The sequence below is a fragment of the Ambystoma mexicanum genome, chromosome 2q, assembly GCF_040938575.1.
Source record: "Ambystoma mexicanum isolate Mex_15411 chromosome 2q, UKY_AmexF1_1, whole genome shotgun sequence".
NCBI lineage: Eukaryota > Metazoa > Chordata > Amphibia > Caudata > Ambystomatidae > Ambystoma > Ambystoma mexicanum.
Window position 1 is genome coordinate 726263370 of NC_090924.1, and position 20999 is coordinate 726284368.

A 20999-nucleotide genomic window follows, 5' to 3' on the forward strand; every position below is an offset into this window, starting at 1 on the left:
GTCTTGGATAATTATGGGAAATACTAGCACCATATTTTAAACTCAGGTAAGACTTATATTTAAGGTTTAATGTGTGACCAGGATAGCATGGTTATTTCATTTTTGGAACAGGTCTGCATGTCTTAAACGCAGCCCTTGCAAAGCAGTGGCTTGGCCATCACAAGAGTTGTCAAATGGGAATTTGTGGCCCCTGAACCAGTTCTGTGCAACTGGATGACTTGCGCTGCACCTCAGGATACTGATCCAGCAGGGCAAGGGTGTACACTATGCTTTTGGCATGGCTCTTATGAAAGTGAAATCTGATTAGCAGATTTCCCATCCTGAAATGGAATTACCAAAATTGCTTTATTAATGTAATAAAAAAAAAAGCCAGGGCTTCTACACCCTCACAAGATGGCAATCCATTACATGTTGGAATAAGGGCACACAACCTTTTCAGTGCGACAATCCCGTCATAGCCCAGTTTTTTGCTGAATGGGTTCCAGATGTGGCTGGTACCTCCTCCCTAAGAGCGCAGAGTGCCGCCATTAAGTAGTGCAAGAATTTTGGGTGGGGCAGGAACAGGAATTAGCATTCATTGCCAGGATGTTGAAGGGTTTCTAGGTGGAAAGGCCCAGAATGAGATCTCTGGCACTTTACTATGTGTGGGGTATTTCTTTCAGGTGACCCTGGATGCAATGGTTCTCAGCTGTAACCCATCCTTTAGGGCTAAGGTTCCCTCTCCCTTCCATTTAGATCAGGAGATAATCATTCCTGGGGTGGCTGGTGATCTCACTCAGGTCTAGTCAGAATAGATGACGGGATTGGATGTGAGGCAACCTTTGTTGGATATGTTGACAGAACAGCCTCTTTTTGGAGGATGGGCAGTCTCTTTGTGGCATTTGAGGCAGCTAGTAGTGTTCAGTAATCGTCTACTGTGTCCATCAGTAGATGGCTAAAAGAAACATTCAGCAGCTGAAGGGCCGATGCCCGCTGGTATCACAGGCACTTTATACATGGTCTATGGTCACACCATGGGCAGACCTGAAAGGAGCTTCTATTCATGATAAATGTTAAGTAGCCACCTGAGTGCCACCTTCTACATTTATGATTCACTACAGACTGCATCATTCAAGTCATGCAGAGGATGCATTTGGACAGACTGTGCTGAGAGCTGCAATTTCTGATTAATGACGGTTGCTTGGTGATGAATCATTTTCACAGGGGTGGTTTGCATACTGTGACGAGTCTCTAGGTCGTACTTTCTCCCTAGTAGGGTGACGCTTCCCATGGGGTCAGGGTGGTGATCCCCTACCCGATAGTACTCAGTGGGAGGATCCCATGGGAGGGGACCCCATCTGTGGGAGAGTTGAGGACTATCAACGGATAATACGGTATGTACACCATAAAGGCCAGACATTTTTCACCCAACCATATGAATAGGGGTCAAGCACCAACACCCTCTCTGGGGGACATTACAAGGTTGGAGGTAGCTATGGCGCTATTAGCGCCATGGCTACCCCCTTACCACATACCGGGTCCGGGTTCCCTGAATGGGGAATTACCGGGCCATTCCAACCTTGGAGGACCCTGTATTTCCCCATTCAGGGAACCCATCCCCATTCCCATTTGAGCCCCCATAGGGCTCAATGGGAATGGGGACTTGCTAACAATGGGCCAGTTAATAACAGGCCCATTGTTAGCATGCTGGTCCTTTAGCGGCTCCCACTAAGGGTGCCTGATAAAACTAGCCGCCCTTAGCGGGACCCGCTAAAGGACCTCGTGATGCGGCGGTAAGGGGTTAACAGCACTGGTGCCGTAAACCCCTTACCACCAACCTTGTAATGACCCCCTCTGTCTCCTCTTTCTTCTACTAATTTCCTCATACATACCAGCTATGTATATCAGGCAGATGATACTGTAACGAGGAAGAGTAAGGGAAGAGTGAGTATGGATGACTCCAAAAATACTGACACGAAGAAGAGCAGAGCGATGAAGAGCCCTATGCGGAAACCCTACGCGGAACCAATATGAGCATACTAGCTATTTGAAGTTAGAAAGTCAATCCTCCATAAAACTAAAAAAGGACTCTCCTCAATGTCAGTCCTGCCCCAGAGGAGCAATGCGCTGGGGAGAGAAGCCGCAAAGAGAGGACGTGCCACAGACCCGAATGTCTGGAAGAAAAAGGGGGGAACGAGAAGGCGGAAAAGAGCTATGACTTACCTGAAAGCTGCGGAACCCAACACCGGTGACAGGAAGACAGCCATCGCCGTGGTCTAGGTGAGACCTGACGTACAGGGCGAAACCAGCGTGGTGGAGCCGCCGAATGCTGAAAGAAGACCGCAAGATCGCAGGGGAAGCTTAACAGTGTTGCCTTGGGGACCAAGTGGAAAAGTACACTAAGAGGGACGGGGAAGACACTGGGAGACCACAGAGGCTGTGGTTGGGAGGAAGTGCAGAATCATCTTCTTCGTCCCTGTGGGACAAAACAGAGAGACCAGTTGAGGATACAGTGGGTGAGAGAGCACCCCAAAGAGTCCCGAAGAGAGGCCGGGCAGGATAGTGAACTGGGCCTAGTTAAGAGATATTACAAAGCTGAGAGAGGGGTCTAGGTCCCGAACACTGAGAAACGGAGAGAGTTACACATATGAGATAACGCCTGCCATGATAGCAAACCGAGCTTAAACAAGAGACATTAAAAAGCTGAAAGACGGGTCTGGGACCTGAACCTTGAGAAACTGAGAGAGTTGCACATACAAGATAGTGCATGGCAGGATAGTGAACGGGTTTAAACAAGAGATATTACAAAGCTGGAAGAGAAGTCTGGGACCCGAACCTTGATTAACCAAGAGAGTTGTACATGCCTGGAAGGTTAGTGAACCGGGCTTAATTAAATAAGAGACATTACAGAACTGTCAAGGGAGTCTGGGACCCACTTATTGACAAGAAGAGACCAGTGGAAGAGAAATATATCCTTTGGCACAAGTTAAGAGGAGACCAGAGGAAGAGGAAGAGATCCTTTGGCACAAGTGAACGGTGGGTCTGGTACCCACATAACAAGAAGAGAAGACCTTGGGAGAGAAAGAGATCCTTCGGCACAATTCACGAGAATTCCAGGGGAATAGAAAGAGATCCTTTGACACAAGTTTAAGCAGACCAGAGGAAGGAAGATATAAATCTTTAGCATATATTTGAACAGTAATAATGCTGTTGAAAGAGAGTCTGAGAAGGGCTTGGGGAAGAGAGACACCTTCCCAATCTTGTTTTGGAACTTTAAGCAAGAGTTTGATAATATTGACCCTGTTTGAAGAGTGCATGTGAAAGGCTTGAGGAAGTGAGACACCTTACCAATCTTGTTTTAGAACTTGGAACTTTGACAAACCACCCGAGAAGATCTGGGATGAGAGAGACCTCTTCCTCGTCTGTGGGGAACAATATGGAAAAGCCTAGTGACACCTAGGGGAAGAAGGATATTTCCCCATCAGTTATGAACTGCATCTCAAAGGAGGGAGTCATCCTATTATAAGCATGGTGTATTCTACTTTATAGGTTTATTTTGAAGTGTAAGGGACGGAGATAGATTTGGGACATAGGACAGTGGACTATTTGTTTTTGACAGACATTCTGACGTTATCCTAGTTTTGGTTGAGGCAGAGAAACCCCTCTTAGTTATAGGGATGGTTAGGTTTTTTGTACTTATTTTGTGTTCAATAAACATTGGTGCCAACAAACATGCCACCTTTGTGTCCTGTATCTACTCCTGCATCCTTACAATACAACTCCATGGCTCTGTGGCTATTTCGGGGAAATGTGTGGATCCATCTCTGCTTTCATATATGCTTTGAAGGGTAAGCACTGGGATGAGAAAGAGGGACATGAGGTTAATGTTTATATCACTTACTGGTAATATTCATTGCACTTACTCCTCCTCTTCCTTGTCACAGTACTGACACCCACCACGCCTTCTCCTGGATATGGAATCAAACCGTGTTGAGTAGGTATGGCACAGTAAGTGGTCCTGAAAGGATGGGACCTTATTCCAGTAAGTGATATAAGCGTTACTATGTTTTCAATACTATCATTGAACGTTTACTGCAATGCCTATATATATGCATTGCTATATACAGAAGTATGTTGCTTGTGCCTCAAGTCTGATATGGGTTGAGAAAGAATGTTTAGGCATGGATTTAATCTACTTGTAGGTGCTATATAAATGTGTTTTTTTAAGGAACAAGTAGATCCTTATATTTAGATTTCTTTCATTAATAATGAAGACTGGACAGAGGAACAGACATGCAGACATGCAGGTAGATGGATGGATAGATAGGTAGATAGACAGACAGACAGACAGACAGACAGACAGACAGACAGACAGACAGACAGACAGACAGACAGACAGACAGACAGACAGATAGATAGATAGATAGATAGATAGATAGATAGATAGATAGATAGATAGATAGATAGATAGATAGATAGATAGATAGATATGTATATGCTTAACAGACCTAAAATATATCCAACTCCAGCAATTGAAGGCCTAAAAAGAAGAGGCCTCATTCTAAGTTTAGCAGTAATTTGGTGGTAATTTGACGAATTACTGCAGAAATCGGTTACCATTTCAGCCACTTGGTCCTTTGGGTTTACCATGTGATTACAAATATATTAGGGCAGTGTTAGTCCCCATTAATGGAGACTATTGGACTACATGGTGTTTTTGGTATAATTACCATGAGTGTTAATTTCGCTGCAGTAATTTTGCCGATTTTTGGCATTAAAGTGGAGAATTTACCTCCAGCATGATGATCAAAAAAAGGAAAAAAGAAAAAAATAATGTCCACCATGGAAAGGAAGAAGGGACTATGTGTAGTCCCTTCTTCCTTTCCATGGTGGCCTGTCGCAGATCAGGCACGGATGCGCTGGAGACAGAAATGTTTCCAGTGTGTTCGCTCCCGAAAATCAAGCAAGTGTGGGGTGGAGGGAGGGAAGTCAAATGTGGGGAAGTGGAAGGCGTTGGAGGGTGTTAGAAGACTTACCTCCTTCCCCGGTGATCGGAGATGGCAGTCGCCAGCCCCAAGGAGGCTCAGGGCAGTGGGATTACTGTCTGGTAATGCCTGCATTCTGAGCCTGCCCACTAGCTTGGAGGCCGCCACATCCCATCAGCGGCCATACCTGAGCTCTTCAGCCTCTCTTTGTAAATTGCTTTTATTACTCCCTCGTGGGCTCTTTGGACTCTTAGCTGTGTGTGGGCTTTAGGCCTACTCAGCCTTCCTCTCTTTATCAGTTTGTTCACACCCTTGTGGGGTTCTTTTAATCTCAGCCAAGAGTGGGTTTACGACTTTCTAGGCCTGACTGTGTCTATCAGTTTGTTCATCCCTTTGTAGGGTATACAGATTCTCAGCACAGTATGGGATAGTGGCTTTCTCAGCCCAACATGTTTGTCAGTTCATCCACCCCTTCATGGGGTATACAGATTCTTAACCTGGCATGGGCTAGCGGCTTTCTCAGCCTGACGATGTTTGTTACTTCATTCACCTTTTTGTGGGGTATACAGATACTCAGTCTGACATGGTTTAGTGGCTTTCTCAGCATGACAGCATTTGTTCATTTGTACACCCCTTTGTGGGGTATACACATTCTCTGCCCACCGTGAGTTAGGGGCTTTCTCAGGCTGAGGGGGATTGTCAGCTTCAGCCGCTTCTGAGATATGTGGATTGTGAGCCCAGTGTGGGATAGGGGCTTTCTCAGCCTGATGGGGATTGTCAGCTTCACACCCTTGTGGGATATGCAGATTCTCAGCCCAGCATGGACTCCAGTGTGGCCTGACTGCCCTCCACCCGTTCCTTGTACAAGGCCACATACCTTCTTTCCAGCAGAGACCCATGGGGTTCCATGCTTCCGACCTTGCTCCAGTCTGTGCGATTGGGCTTCTCTTGTCAGTTACTCCTGTCCTGGCCTGATGGGGTTTTGACATTGTTTAGATGAGACACCACCACTTTGCTTCTGACTTGGCTTCGCTTCCTTCTGCCATGGTGGCTTCAAGCTCTGTGGGCTCCCCGCCTTCAACCAAGCATCAGCATTTTGCAGGCTTCCTCGACTCCACCCACCACATTGATGGTATGGGTTCTACTCCAGGTTCCTCCTGTGTGGGATAGACAATCTCATCTGTGCGCCGGTGCAAGCCGGCTTTCTCGCTCTCTGGCTGTTTCTCAAATCCTGTGTTTAAGTCCAGGGAACCTTATGTTCCTCCCTGGAATGAAAAGGAAGAATACATTGGTTTCACTCTACATGAAAGGGCGGCAGAAAGTTTGAGTCAGAAACCAAGCCATCCACTTTTAAGGGGCCTGTACTTTACTGTCCAATTCAATCCCCATATAACCAACAAATACTTGGAACTCTGAAGAAAAGAGAGGTGGGATAAAACCCATACTTGGGGATTCGGTGGGGTCACCCCCAGTGCTATTCCACTTGCCATGTCCCCTTAGGCAGGGTATTGTGTACCAAACTCACATCCCGAGTCCCAAAGGGGATGGCTATCCTCTTATGAGAAGGGACATATTCTCTGGATTTGTCACAGGGTCCTCAGCATGTGGTGCTGTAGGTCATTTTGCATAGCTTGGGCAGTGTCCTTTCCACTGCCGGGGGCCTGTGTTTCCCTGTGCGGTTGCATTAGAGGAGTCAGTTGGCGTCTTTACTGCTACTTCCTTCAGGGTGTAAATCCAGGTTGGTTGGTTTTCTGTCAGGGGCATGTGAGTGCTTTGCACTGTGGCCATTATGGAAAGGGATGGGTCTGATCTGTATATGAACTGTTGCCGGGTGCTGGAGGTTATCAGCACAGCCAGTGCAGAACCCTTTTGGGAGGCTGTGGAGTGTATGGAGGGAAGAGGGGGGAGAGGAGGAGAAGTAAGGGTGTTATGGCGTCAGGGCAAATAGAAGGTGTTGGGGAGGAGCTAGCACTCTGGCTAGCACCTTCCTGCACCCCTCAAGCGCTTTACTATGAGGCAAGACTTCTCTAAGCACTATAGCACTGAGAAAGCTTTTTTCATGCAAAAATAATCACACACAGGCATGGCCAGTCACAAAATAAAGATAGGTAGTATTTAAAATATAAGGTGCAAATAACCATTAGTTGAAAACATGTGTAAATGTTATTCTGTGTAGTTTTAAAATCAAATCTCAATGCAGGCTGTCTGCCAGAAGGAATGCATCATGAGCTAAAAAGAGATGACATGCATTGCGTGGGGCCCAGCTAGCTCTAGCAGAAAGCACAAGGTAACTCACCAGCTGTTCCTATCCTTCACAAGCCAATGCAGACCAAAAAAGATTCAGCACGACATACATAGTACTATGGGAAAACAGGTTTTTTGTAGAAATTACTGGACCAGATAAAATATAATTATGTTGATTTAAGTGTTGAGAGAATGGCGGGAAGATGTTTTTATGTATGAATGTTTATAACATAGCAAATTATGCTAAACAAGAGCCACAATGTATTCCTGCAGAGGAAGCATTATGTTAAAGTAGTCTGTCCCAAACGGAACACAGCCATGCCATAAGGAAGAACTGCAGCATCCCCTGAAAGGTAAGAAGGACAATTTTGGATGAGCTCTGCCAGTATCCAGTAACCAAGTCAACAGTATTTGAGCTCCAGGCGCAGCACCAGTCTTCAGGACCTGGGAGCCAGCCAAGGAAGACAGAATGCTGGTCAGAATGGCAGAGTCCTCTGCCATTCCCACAATCCTCATTTCTGTAAAGATGAAAGTTTGTTATCTCTTGCAAGATAGACTCATGGCCTTAATTCCCTAGAGGGGTGCATTTACTTTGGTTTGAGCATGATCAGCGGGTACCACAATGTATTTAAGGGGTACAAGTATGGCCTACCTTTCAAAGGCCAGTCAGCAGGATGGTGTCACTGCAGCAGCCCCAACTTGTGATATCAGCAAAGCAAGTGGTGGCAGGAATAAGGGCACAACAGGTCTTCGGGACAGGCCCCCACCACTTAGGGGGAAGGTTTTTAGGAATTTTGCCCCCAGGTGCTCTGAACATCTGATGGGGAGGGCCATGCATGTAGGAAGGGCATAAAGGCAAGGGAGAGTGAAAAGGAGGTGTTTGGCAGCATGCCAGGCTTGTGACGGTGGGACAGTCTGTTGGGAGGAGGGCAGGGGCAGAACCAAGCTCTGCTACTTACTAAAGTGTAATCCACTCCACTATCAATGAGCATGTTGATTTCAATCCAATTCACTCTAATGTTAGCATGCCGTTTCTTCAAACTCATACCAACAATCGCGTTCACTATGTTTATTTCCCCTACCCCATTATAGACGTGCTCATACCCACATACCACTTCTTCACCTGTGGTTTCATTCACACCTGCAAACTGACCTCTACCTGATCTGCAATAACGAGCCAAATGTCCTCTTCTGCAACACTCTGTACATTTTATCTGAACAACCATGCATTCTTTGTACACTTCTAAATGTTGTGTACTCCCACATCAGTAGCATCTCTTAAAATTGAAGTTTCTCTCCTCTCCTACCACATTGAATCTATACGCATCTCTCCTGAATGTTATTTGTCTTCCCTGAACCCTGTCTTTTTTCCACCAGTTCCCTTCACCCTGATTCCCTCTAGAATTGCCCCCCCTATTTTTCTCCCTGATAGCCTGAGGTGTCACGTTGGCCTCTCTAGTTTTCATCATGCTACCACTTCACAATTCTTTAATCTATGTGTCTCTATGCTCCACCTGAACTGCAATCTCAATTGCGCTGTCCAGTGAAGGGCCACATTCTTTTCACAACTCCTTACACAACTTGTCATTGGCACATTTCATCATTAGTGGGTCATGTAAATGGTCCTCTTGATAGTGATTAAACTCTCAATTATTAATGCTGTCATGGATGTGTCTATAGTTTCTTCTTTCTTCTACTCCCTGATGTCAAAACGATACCTTGTTAAAATCTCATTCTCCTTTACCTCAAAATGCTTGTCTAGCTTCACAATGCAAATTTCAAATGCAAGTAAGCCTCTAGATAAACATTGTACCAGGCCTTTTTACGCATTAAAATACTGTAAATACATCATCTTTATTCTTTTCCCGCGTAATGATACGCAACAGTTTAGAGCATATGGCAGTGTAAAGGCCAGGTTACTTGACAGAAACTGGAAGCCTTTCAGCAAGAAACCTCACACAGTGATATATTATTTCTTTCTGTTCAGCTTCTACTGTGTTTTGTGTCTAGATGCTAATGGAGCAAAAAGAAGCATTGTGCATATTTATTTTCCTAGCATTATAGAATCCTATAATTAATAACATGGAAAACTGAGTTACAACTGAGAATAATCTTTTGTAACAAATTATGCTTTTTTTCAGAGAAAACAAACCAGTATTGCATATGAGTATTTTTAGAGTTTCAGTGCTGTCTTCATTTATCAGCAAGATGCATCCATAGGATGTCTTTATACACATTATTGTGTAGGAGAAGGTTTCCCACAGGTGTAATAATTAGTTGGAAACAGACATCTTTGCTGAACAACTGTTTCCTATCTCCAATGAGTCCTATTCGTTTTGTCATGTTTTGTTGCCATTTGCATTATGTTAACACTCGCTAGGTTTTTGTGCCTTAAAAATAAAATATATATTCAACATTGGCATATAAATGAATTAGTTTTCTAAGGCCGAACTCCTTCTAATTATGGTTTACTGAATTCCTACTGCTACTGAGACGCTTTTCTGAATTGAGTTGGCGTGCGCATTTTGACTAGTCGCTATCCAGGTGATATTAGTTCTATCTTTGAGGATAGGATCTTGCACTGCTGAGGTAATTAACTGTCACTGTTCTATGTGGGTTGTTCTCCTGTATTGTCATGATGCCTACCCCCGGGCATCCGGATCGAGTCCATCAGCCCCGGGAGCAGGCATCCAAATACTTGTTAAAACCCCAGCATCCCCGGCTGGGGGCTGTTTGGGTTCAGTCCTGGCACCTTAGGCGCCAGGCTCATCTTAGAAACCAGTCCTGGCGCCATGGGCACCAGGCTCATAGACATTACTTACCTCATGCAGACCATGCTGCAAATGAAAACAAGCCAACGTGAGGCTTGGATGGGACTATTTTATTACAGGGACTATTTTTTACTCGAACAGCAGCACACACTTCGCGTTATTCTGCATCCAGCAGCGTAACGCTCACTGTGCCTGCAAGTCAGCATCCAGTCTTCTGCCAGGCCCGCCTTGAATCCGGAGCTCCTAGAAAAAGGGGAAAGGAGAACAGATTAGATCACGGACATTATTTTAATTCCTTACCTGATTCCGGATCCAGCACGTCTCTGACCCTGGAAAGGACATTATTCCAGCACGCGTCGCATCACCAGCAGCAGCGCCGCATCATACTCACCAGTCCACAGCATCTTTCAACTCGGCGCTGCCTCCATCATTTTCTTCGTAGAACTCCAGCACCTGGGGGAAAACAAAAGAAATAACAAGGTGAGCCAAGAGAGCCAACAAATACAATCTCTTACCACCATAGGCTTACCTGATTTACCACCGGAGGCATTACCCTTTAACACGCCTCATCTTCATATGCTGCACCTATAAAGGGAGAGAAAACAACAACTTAAACTCATGTAATTTTTACCAGACAGTGTTGAGTAATACAGACTCTTACCTGAACGCCATCAGCTGCCTCCAGGAAATATTCTTTTGGACCAGCTGCAATTCAACAAGGGAATGGAACAAGAGTGAACATCGGACATATTGAACACTTTGAACTTTATAAACCCCGGAGTCAATATTCCTCCGTAACTCCTCCAGTAACTTCAAACCAGTGAAGTAACTGGTACCTACGCGCCCCTGCATGCCACACAGGATGGAGAGCTCATCCTTTAAAAACATAAGGTGAGGTTACTAAAAGGGGATATCGGAGGTGACAAGTGGGGAGAACGAGAACAGTGGGAGGGGGCCATCACTAAAATCCACGGGTGGCTAAATCCCTTTCTCCACTTGCAGGAGAATACTTCTACGGGTCAAGCAGACGAAATTAGGCGGGCCAGTCCAGACAGTCATCTCGGCACTACACATCACGTTGGTGGAGACCGCAGCTGTCCGGGTCCGATCAACGCCTCTGTGGGAACCAGGTGAGCGTAACAGAACGCGAAGCCTATCTACAAATCCCCACCCGGGCGTAATGTAAACCTCAGAAACCGACCAACTAGCCCTATTGTTAGGGGAACTTAGGGCAGAAGTGCACTCCGCGCGCCAAGAAACTAATGCCCTCAGGAGAGAACTTATTGTGTCAAAGGAGCGCACTGATGATCTTGCTAGGCAACTGCTGCAAAACCAAGCTGGGCAAACACCACTACCTGGACTCGGGGGGAATCCAACTCCCGTTTCATCGAGCAATCCTGTGCAAGTGGTTCTACCAGGGAGCATTCCTTTAGCTCCACCCGAACGTTTTGCTGGGGACCCGAAAAAGTTCGCTGTATTCATGAACCAATGCCGCTTGCACTTTTTATGCAGACCTGGAGCTTTTCCAAACAACCAAGCCAAAGTAGCCTTTGTACCATCATACCTTAGTGGCAGGCAGCGGATTGGTCGATTCCACTAGTCAACCAGGATGACCCTCTTCTTCAGGATTTTCAGGGTTTTCAATTGAGCATGGAAAGACTATTCGCCAGACATTCACAAGGACAGGCCCTGGATAATTAACTTTTATCCTTACGACAAGGTAACCAGGATCTACTAACCTATATCGCAACCTTCAATAGGTTGGTGGTGGAAACCGGATGGCCATAGGTAAAACGAATTACATTATTTCATCGTGGACTTCAGGGTGAACTCAAAGATATTTTGGCCCAAGTTGTGAACCCACCTCAGGATTGCGCAGAATATATAGACTTAGTGGTCCAGTTAGACCACCGACTTCAGAATAGAAAGGCTGATCAAGCTAAGTTCGAGAATCGGGTATTGGTTAAACCCAATGTTACCCCCAAAGGAATAGATGCATCAGAACCTACGCAGATCGGTGGGGTTAAAGGACCCTTAACTCAAAAGGAAAGACAAAGGAGACGGCAGATGCAATTGTGTCTGTACTATGGGGCCTCAGGACATTTTCTACGGGATTGCCCTATAAAACCATCCAAGAAAGTAGTCGGAGTTGCTGATAGAAATCAAACAGAGCCTGATTCAGGAAACAACCACGCCCAACAAGTGTAGAGGTCCGCTTGCCGAGCTTGACGAAGGACACTCAGACCTCGCACCTAATCATACCAATGGTCCTTATTGATCCAAGGCAGCCATCACGTATGCACGCAGTAAGGGCATACATTGATGGAGGGGCCGTAGGAAACTATATGGACCATGAATTGGCATCTAGGATGAATCTACCTCTCTGCAAAAAGACCACTTCGGATGTCATCTCCAGAGTCGATGGAACTGAAATTGCCTCTGGGCCTGTAACTCATTCCACCACAGAGATGACACTGTTGGGTCAAGATTGGCATTGAGAGACTATTGTGTTTGATTTAATCAAAGCCCCACAGTTCCAAATAATACTGGGGATACCTTGGTTGGAAACACATAATCCTTGTATTAATTGGCGAGAGAAGAGAATAACCTTCCCGAATTGTGCACACACCTGTTACCCGGAAAAAACCTTGAACAAAGGCCTGGCCACAGTCGCTAATCCAGTCGTGCAGTTCCCTCAGGAATATCAAGAATTCCAGGATGTTTTCCAAAAAGAACAGGCAAACACCTTACCACCTCACAGATCATACGATTGTCAAATAGACCTCATACCCGGTGCACAACCTCCATGTAGTAGGATCTACGCCCTTACGGAACCCGAAAACCTTGACCTACGACAATACTTGACCAATATCTTGCTAATGGCTTCATTCATCCATCCAAGTCTCCTGCATCCTCAGCTTTGTTCTTTGTGCCTAAAAAGGAAGGTGACCTCAGAAAGTGCATAGACTACCGCGCATTAAATCAGATCACGATGAAGAACCGATACCCCTTGCCTCTGATCCCCGAATTACTAGACCAAGTAAAGGACGCTGGCATTTACACTAAATTAGATCTCCGAGGGGCATATCATCTGGTACGTGTAAAGAAAGGCGACGAATGGAAGACTGCCTTTCGCACCAAATACGGATTATTCGAATATCAGGTGATGCCCTTCGGGTTGTGCAATGCACCAGCAGCCTTCCAGTATTTCATGAACGATGTCCTTCGTGAACTCATTGACGTCTGTGTTGTCGTATACATAGACGATATTCTAGTGTACTCCTCCTCAGAATCAGACCATGTTAAGCACGTTCATGCAGTCCTCGAGAAACTACACCAGCACAAGTTATATGCAAAATTGGAAAAATATGTTTTTCATGCTATAGAAGTTGAATTCCTTGGATTTATCCTGACTCCTAAAGGAGTCCGAATGGACTCTCGAAAGGTGGACGCAATTCTCAAGTGGCCATCACCCAGTTCAGTTAAAGGGGTACAAAGCATGCTTGGATTTGCTAATTTCTACCACAGATTTATTCCTGACTTCTCACATGTTGTACACCCCATCACAGCACTTTTGCGAAAAAAGAAACGCTTCTTGTGGACCGAAGAGGCTGAAAAGGCCTTCCAAGAGCTGAAATTGAAATTCACATCGGCACCTGTCTTAAAGCATCCACGCCCCGAGCTCCCATACATAGTCAAAACCGATGCATCCAGTTTAGCCATGGGGGCTATCCTGTCCCAAAAGGATCCTGAAACAGGTCAACTTTATCCAGTAGCTTTTTGGTCCAGAAAGTTCTCGGCCCCCGAGTTAAACTATGCGGTTACCGATAAAGAGTTGTTAGCCATCAAATCCACCTTCAAGGCTTGGCGGCATTATCTTCTCGGTGCCAGGCACACCATTACTGTAATCACCGATCACAGGAACTTGCAGTATTTAAAAACAGCCAAGGCCCAATCATCGCATCAACTTCGATGGGCATTATTCCTTGCTGAATTCGATTTCGTGATCACTTATCGACCAGGTTGTAAGAATGGTAAGGCAGATTCCTTATCCCGAATAGGGATGGGAGAAGCATATTCGAACCCAGAACCGGTACCTATAATTCCAGAACAAAGAATTCTTGGCATAACTACTCTACAGACTTTAGAAGATATTAATTTAAAAATCCAACAGCTTTTCGATTCAGCAGCTCTGCAGGACTGGGTGAAAAAGGGCCAAGATTATTCAGTCATCAATGACTTACCTTACTATCAAGGGCGTCTATTTCTACCACACAAGGAACTACAAGAACTAGTCATCTCCATTTACCATGATGCTCTGATGGAAGGGCACCCAGGTATTGCAAAGACTGAAGCTAAAATTAAAAGACAATTCTGGTGGCCCACATGGCGAAAAGACGTAAAGTCATTTGTACTGTCTTGTGGCATCTGCACCCAAAACAAAAGTCAGAAGAAAAAACCAGCTGGTCTTTTACAACCTTTAGATATTCCACCCACACCATGGCACACTTTGTCTTTAGACTTTATTACAGATCTACCGCCATGTAATGGATTCAACACCATTCTAGTTATTGTGGAACTTTTTTCCAAGATGGCCCACTTTATTACTTTGAAAGGATTACCTTCTGCTTCAATTTTGGCCAAGGAATTTCTCAAAAACATTGTTCGAATACATGGATTTCCTTCCGTATTGATTTCTGACCGAGGTAGTCAGTTCATTTAGCAATTTTGTAAGAAATGTTGTGAATTAGCGCAAATCGACGTAAGATTATCAACCAGTCACCATCCCCAAACTGATGGTCAGACGGAGAGGACCAACCAGACTCTTGAACAATACCTACGTTGTATGCTTCACCAAAGCGAAGGTAATTGGAAGGATATTTTATGTATTTCTGAATACGCACACAATAACTTGGAACATTCAGGAACCGGACAAAGCCCCTTTTATACCATATATGGACTTCATCCTCAAACCTCAGAACTCGATTCACCCCAGCACTTAGAAATGCCAGCAGTGACCCATCTGCACTCTACTATTACACAAGCCTTTAAGGAGGCAACAGAACATTTGAAACAAGCAAAAGAAAAATACAAGAAAAATGCTGATCAACATAGAAGTGAGACTCCACCATATCAGATTGGAGATCAAGTTTGGCTGGCTACAAGACACATACCTCTGAAAGGAACTCAGACTTTTAATCCTAGATATTTGGGACCTTACACCATTGAGGCCATTATCAACCCGGTGGCCGTCAAATTAGAATTACCCTCTAATATGCAAATTCATCCTCTCTTTCATGTTTCACTTCTAAAACCAGTTCAACCCGGGACAAGATTAACCAAACCACCTGACCCCATCCTGATAAATGGAGAACCTGAATTTGAGGTAAAAAACCTCTTGGACTCTAAAATGGTTAAATCAAGACTTTTTTATTTAATCGACTGGAAGGGTTACGGACCACAAGAAAGATCATGGGAACCTAGTGACCACGTTCATGCTCCTCGGTTGGTCAAAAAATTCCATCGGAACTTCCCAGACAAGCCAGGATCAAGGGGAAGAACAACTTTAGGAGGGGCCTTGGGGGGGAGTGCTGTCATGATGCTTACCCCTGGGCATCCGGATCGAGTCCATCAGCCCCGGGAGCAGGCATCCAGATACTTGTTAAAACCCCAGCAGCCCCGGCTGGGGGCTGTTTGGGTTCATTCCTGGCGCCTTAGGCGCCAGGCCCATCTTAGAAACCAGTCCTGGCGCCATACGCGCCAGGCTCATAGACATTACTTAACTCATGCAGACCATTCTGCAAATGAATCCAAGCCACCGTGAGGCCTGGATGGGACTATTTTATTACAGGGACTATTTTTTACTCGGGTGTGGTTCTGGGGAACGTCTTACCTGGAACTACTTTGGAGGCTATTTAAACCACACCCGAACAGCAGCACACGCTTCGCGTTATTCTGCATCCAGCAGCGTAACGCTCACCGTGCCTGGAAGTCAGCATCCAGTCTTCTGTCACGCCCGCCTCGAATCCGGAGCTCCTAGAAAAAGGGGAAAGAAGGAGAAAAGATTAGATCACGGACATTATTTTAATTCCTTACCTGATTCCGGATCGAGCACGTCTCCGAGCCTGTAAAGGACATTATTCCAGCACGCGTCGCATCGCCAGCAGCAGCGCCGCATCATACTCACCAGTCCACAGCATCTTTCGACTCGGCCTTGCCTCCATCATTTTCTTCGTCAAACTCCAGCACCTGGGGGAAAACAAAAGAAATAACAAGGTGAGCCAAGAGAGCCGACAAATACAATCTCTTACCACCATAGGCTTACCTGATTTACCACTGGAGGCATTACCCTTTAACACGCCTCATCTTCATATGCCGCACCTATAAAGGGAGAGAAAATAACAAGTTAAACTCATGTAATTTTTACCAGACAGTGTTGGGTAATACAGACTCTTACTTGAACGCCATCAGCTGCCTCCAGCCAATATTCTTTTGGACCAGCTGCAATTCAACAAGGGAATGGAACAAGAGCGAACATCGGACATATTGAACTCTTTGAACTTTATAAACCCCGGAGTCAATATTCCTCCGGAACTCCTCCAGTACCTTGAAACCAGTGAAGTAACTGGTACCTACGCGCCCCTGCATGCCACGCAGGATGGAGAGCTCATCATTTGAAAACATAAGGTGAGGTTACTAAAAGGGGATATCGGAGGTGACAAGTGGGGAGAACGAGAACAGTGGGATGGGGCCATCACTAAAATCCACGGGTGGCTAAATCCCTTTCTCCACTTGCAGGAGAATACTTCTACGGGTCAAGCAGATGAGATTAGGCGGGCCAGTCCCGACAGTCATCTCGGCACTACGCATCACGTTTTGGTGGAGACCGCAGTTGTCCGGGTCCGATCGATGCCCCTGTGGGAACCAGGTGAGCGTAACAGAATCAGTGAGGCACATGCTGGGCATGTTCTTTGTGACAGAAATGTTGACTTCTTAGTCCTATGATGTTCCAATTATATGTGAGTGTAGCACTCATGTGGCAAGGCCCTTAATTGACCTCTTCAGTGTGGGGGTGCTTGCACTGCTCCATCCCATGCAGTGTTTCCTCTATGCAAGTGGAACCTCTATTGTCGATAACCACAATTTATCTGTGCCAAGTGTGGTAATCTTGTATTGTTGCGACTCGTTCCTGTTCTATTTCAGGACGCAATCTACTCAGATCCATGGCATACCTTTTCTATTTCAAGAGTTGATTGTGGACTACTGAAGACTATGCTACAACTTTTTTTTTTATATCAGAGGAACTTCTATTGTGGAGACACATTTCTGACCTGTTCCCTGTTTGGGAATTTTCTAACCTTGCTTTACAACTTGCACTGATTTAGACCGGGTCTAGATGATTAAAGCTTGCATTTGGGTTGCCCTGATTTGCCTTTTCTGTTTGTGTGGGGGAAGCCTGCACGGTTTCTGCTCAAGCTGACCTGCTCTATGTGAGCGAAGTGTTAAAAAGTTTACATTGCTGTTTATATGCAAGGGGAACTCAGAGTGTTAGTGTTCATCTGTTACATTTGTGAGTGGGTGTTTGTGCCACTGCACCATGTGCCTTATGGGTTTATTGTGAGTTAGACCTGGATTTCTGTCACAAATCAGAAAGCTGCCGCATGGTAATGATTTCCATACAGTATTAACTCTTTGCTCAACTCATTTGTACTCTCTTGAAATCACATTTACTCTCAAAGTTTAGAAATAGGGAGCAACATACTCGCACCTCAAAGTCTTATCTGTGGCACTGAATGCATGTAATGCATTCTCCATCTCTGGCAAACTTTTGTAAATCTGTTGCCTAGCATGTCCGAGGCAGTGGTATAACAGTGCCTCCTTCATATCTCCATCTTACTGTGGGTTCCCCAGATGTGGGTACAAAGAGTGCAGGTGCTGGAACATTACACATTTGACCATGCCTCTGTCAACTAACCTGACGTTCAGGACTTGTTGGCCCGCCTTGTCACTTATTTTGTGTACCCAATCAGGCCAGGTTCTCTTTGTTTACTGTCTCCACCTGAGGCTACACAATTGCTTAGCAACGTGAAGCCGTGTGTGTCTGCATGCCCCATGTAGTATTCTGAGGGCGACGCTGTGACGCCGACTGTATCTCCTTGTTGCCCAATGGAACTCCACAAGCATGCATGGTTTCGGTGTGGCCAGGCCAGCTTCCTTTTGCCGAGATCGCGCTATGCCCAACCCTTCACTTCAGTGGCCTACTAGTGACATGTGTCAGTGTCACTGCACCTCAGAATTTGCTGACCTCCCATTCAGAACACCTCTCATTCAGTCTGTGGTTCTGTTTGCCCACCTCTGCCTTAGTAAGACATCTCCTTTCAGCTTCTCTGCACCGTCCACTGCACCTGCTGCTTCGACTCCTGCTGTGCCTCGTCACCACTATTAAGATGGAGAACTTGGGTAAGTTTCTCTTATTGTGCATTCAAGTACAAGTGTATTCAGCAGCTGCAGCTCTCCTTTCATCCTGCTCTTATCAGCCACTGCATCTCTTGAATTCCCGAACCTTGCATTCCATGCTCACATACCTCATACCTTCTTCATTCTATGCTCTACACAACACAAAGGGGGTCATTTCGAGTAGGGCGATAAGGGTTAATGGTCACCGGTAACGAGACCGGTGCCGTTAAACCCTTACCGCCCTATTCCGAGTTCCCTTTGCGGGTTGGTACTTAACGCCTGCTTTTTGCAGGTGTTAAAAAACCAACCCGCAAAGGGACCTAGGAGCTAATTACGGCACCGTAATTCACGGTGCCGTAATTAGCGGCTTCCCCATTCCCATTGAGCCCTATGGGGCAAAAATGGGAATGGGGAAGGGCCCATGGTGAATGGGGAATTACCGCCCCGCCAACCTTGGAATGGGGTGGTAATTCCGCCATTCACCATGGCGGAGTCAGAAAAATAACAGCGTCAACCAAGGCGCTAATAGCGCCTTGGTTAACGCCAGAGTCGGAATGAGGCCCAAAGTGAGCTTTAGGCTCTAGCCCTTTGGTTGTAGCCCCTGAGCTTATATCTGGGGCTACACCCAAAGCCCTCACAGCCCCCTCTAGTGATGCTTCTGCTGCTGGGTATGCAGTTGTTTGGTTCCATTTTTGTGCACACGGAGCTGCTGATGGGTGCTCAGATTCATGTGCACTCTTTGTTCAGTTCAGCACATTTTTCCAGTGACGTGTCTACCAGAAGATGAGATCTGCATGGGTTCTGCATTATTCGCATGATTTCCTGTTTATTGGGAGAGAGAGGCTTCCCAGGGAGGGTGTGAAACTATTGGCAGAGATTTTAGAATTGATAGAGAATTTTCGGATGCCTCTGATGAAGGAAAAGACTGAAGATTCGAGTGTTAGGTTCATGTTTTTGGAAATTTCGCTGGATGTGGTACAGATGTGATCCAGGTTACCAGTGGAGAAGGTGGGGGAGCTTTTAGGGCTAAACATCCAGGTGGTGGTAGGTAGAGTTGTGGCTCATGCAAAGGGGCATTCTATAGGACTTTCTGTGTAAATTGATAAGAGTGATGGCAGTGGCCAGGGAGTAAAGAAAGTAAGAAAGCTAGCGTGTGGAGAAGTATTTAGTGGTAGAGGGGCAAGAAGTCGAGCATTTCTTTCTTTGAGATTTCCCACTGGTGGGAAACGTCACCTTTGGTAAGAAGGTAGTGGTGGCAGTGATGAATAAGAAGTTGGCGAACGATGAAAAGGTTTTCACCTTTTTGACAGTATTGGTATTGGGTTGCTTGCCGTGGAACATTGTACTCATAGCTAAGCAGATTCCTGGAAGGGATAAAAGGATATCAGATGCTTTGTCTCTTTCACAGTGGCACAGGTTACATGGGCTGGTGCCCGGTGAAGATGAATGGCCTAAGAAGATGCCAGAGTACTTGTGGGAACTGGGAGACTAAGAACTTTGGGGCTCTTTGAGGGCTCATTGGCCTGATCATCTTTGGAGAATTATAGGACGAACTGGGGAAATGTTGTAAGTAGCAGGGCTCACACTTGGATGGGCTAAAGCTGTGTGGTAAGGTGGTCGGAGAAGGGGCATATGTGCTGTGGGCAGCTGATCCCAAAACTGATTGTGATAAAGAAGAGTCACCCGGTTCCAGGACGATTTTTAAACATTTGGGGGTGAATAACCTGGCAAAAGATCTGAGCGTGGCTCTGATTAAGAGTATGAAATGGACCTTATTCTGGTGAGGGTGGATAGGCGTCATGCATATTTACTGTAGATCGAATTGTTGCTGATGAGGATATGGAAGGCAGCACATGGGCCAGCAGCAGTGGACCGACCAAGGAGGAAACTGAATAGAGAAATTAATACATTTTGTGAGCATGAGACAGACAGGTGGTGGGGCAGAAAAAGATATGGTACGAGGAGGTAGGTATGTTTCAGGGAGACAGATTACATTTCTCCATGATGGGGAACAGGTGTTGCATACTGGAGCTGATCATGGTGGCAAGGGATTATATGAGGTCAAGAAAGAGATTGGGGAGGAGCAGCAGTGACACTTCTATGGAAGACTTTGCAGGGTGGTACAGAGTTGGAACTTGGGGGTCGAAGGTGGCTGGGCTTTTTAAATAAGTGCAGCACAAGTTAATGAAGGATTGAGTATCTCTGTTCAGACATACAGGCTATTAGGGATGAGTGAAATGTTCGCCTGTGAAGTAAATAGTGCAGAATTCGTACTGGATTCCACTTCCGCCTGATCAGTAAAATCAGCATTACTTTTCCACTGCCACTGACATTTCACCCGTTTTCATTCAACTTTGCGTGTTGTGTGGTGTTTCGTTCCAATGTTAGTTTTGTGTCCCACGACGAGAATCTTTGCATAGGTATTTTTTTTCGATCCATGCTAGTTTTTTGCAGCGACACAAGAAACGTTGCATGGTTTTTCAATTTGTGGTAGGTTCACGACACAAGAAACTTTGTGCAATCTTTTTTTCCATCCATACTAGTTTCATGCAGCAATACAAGA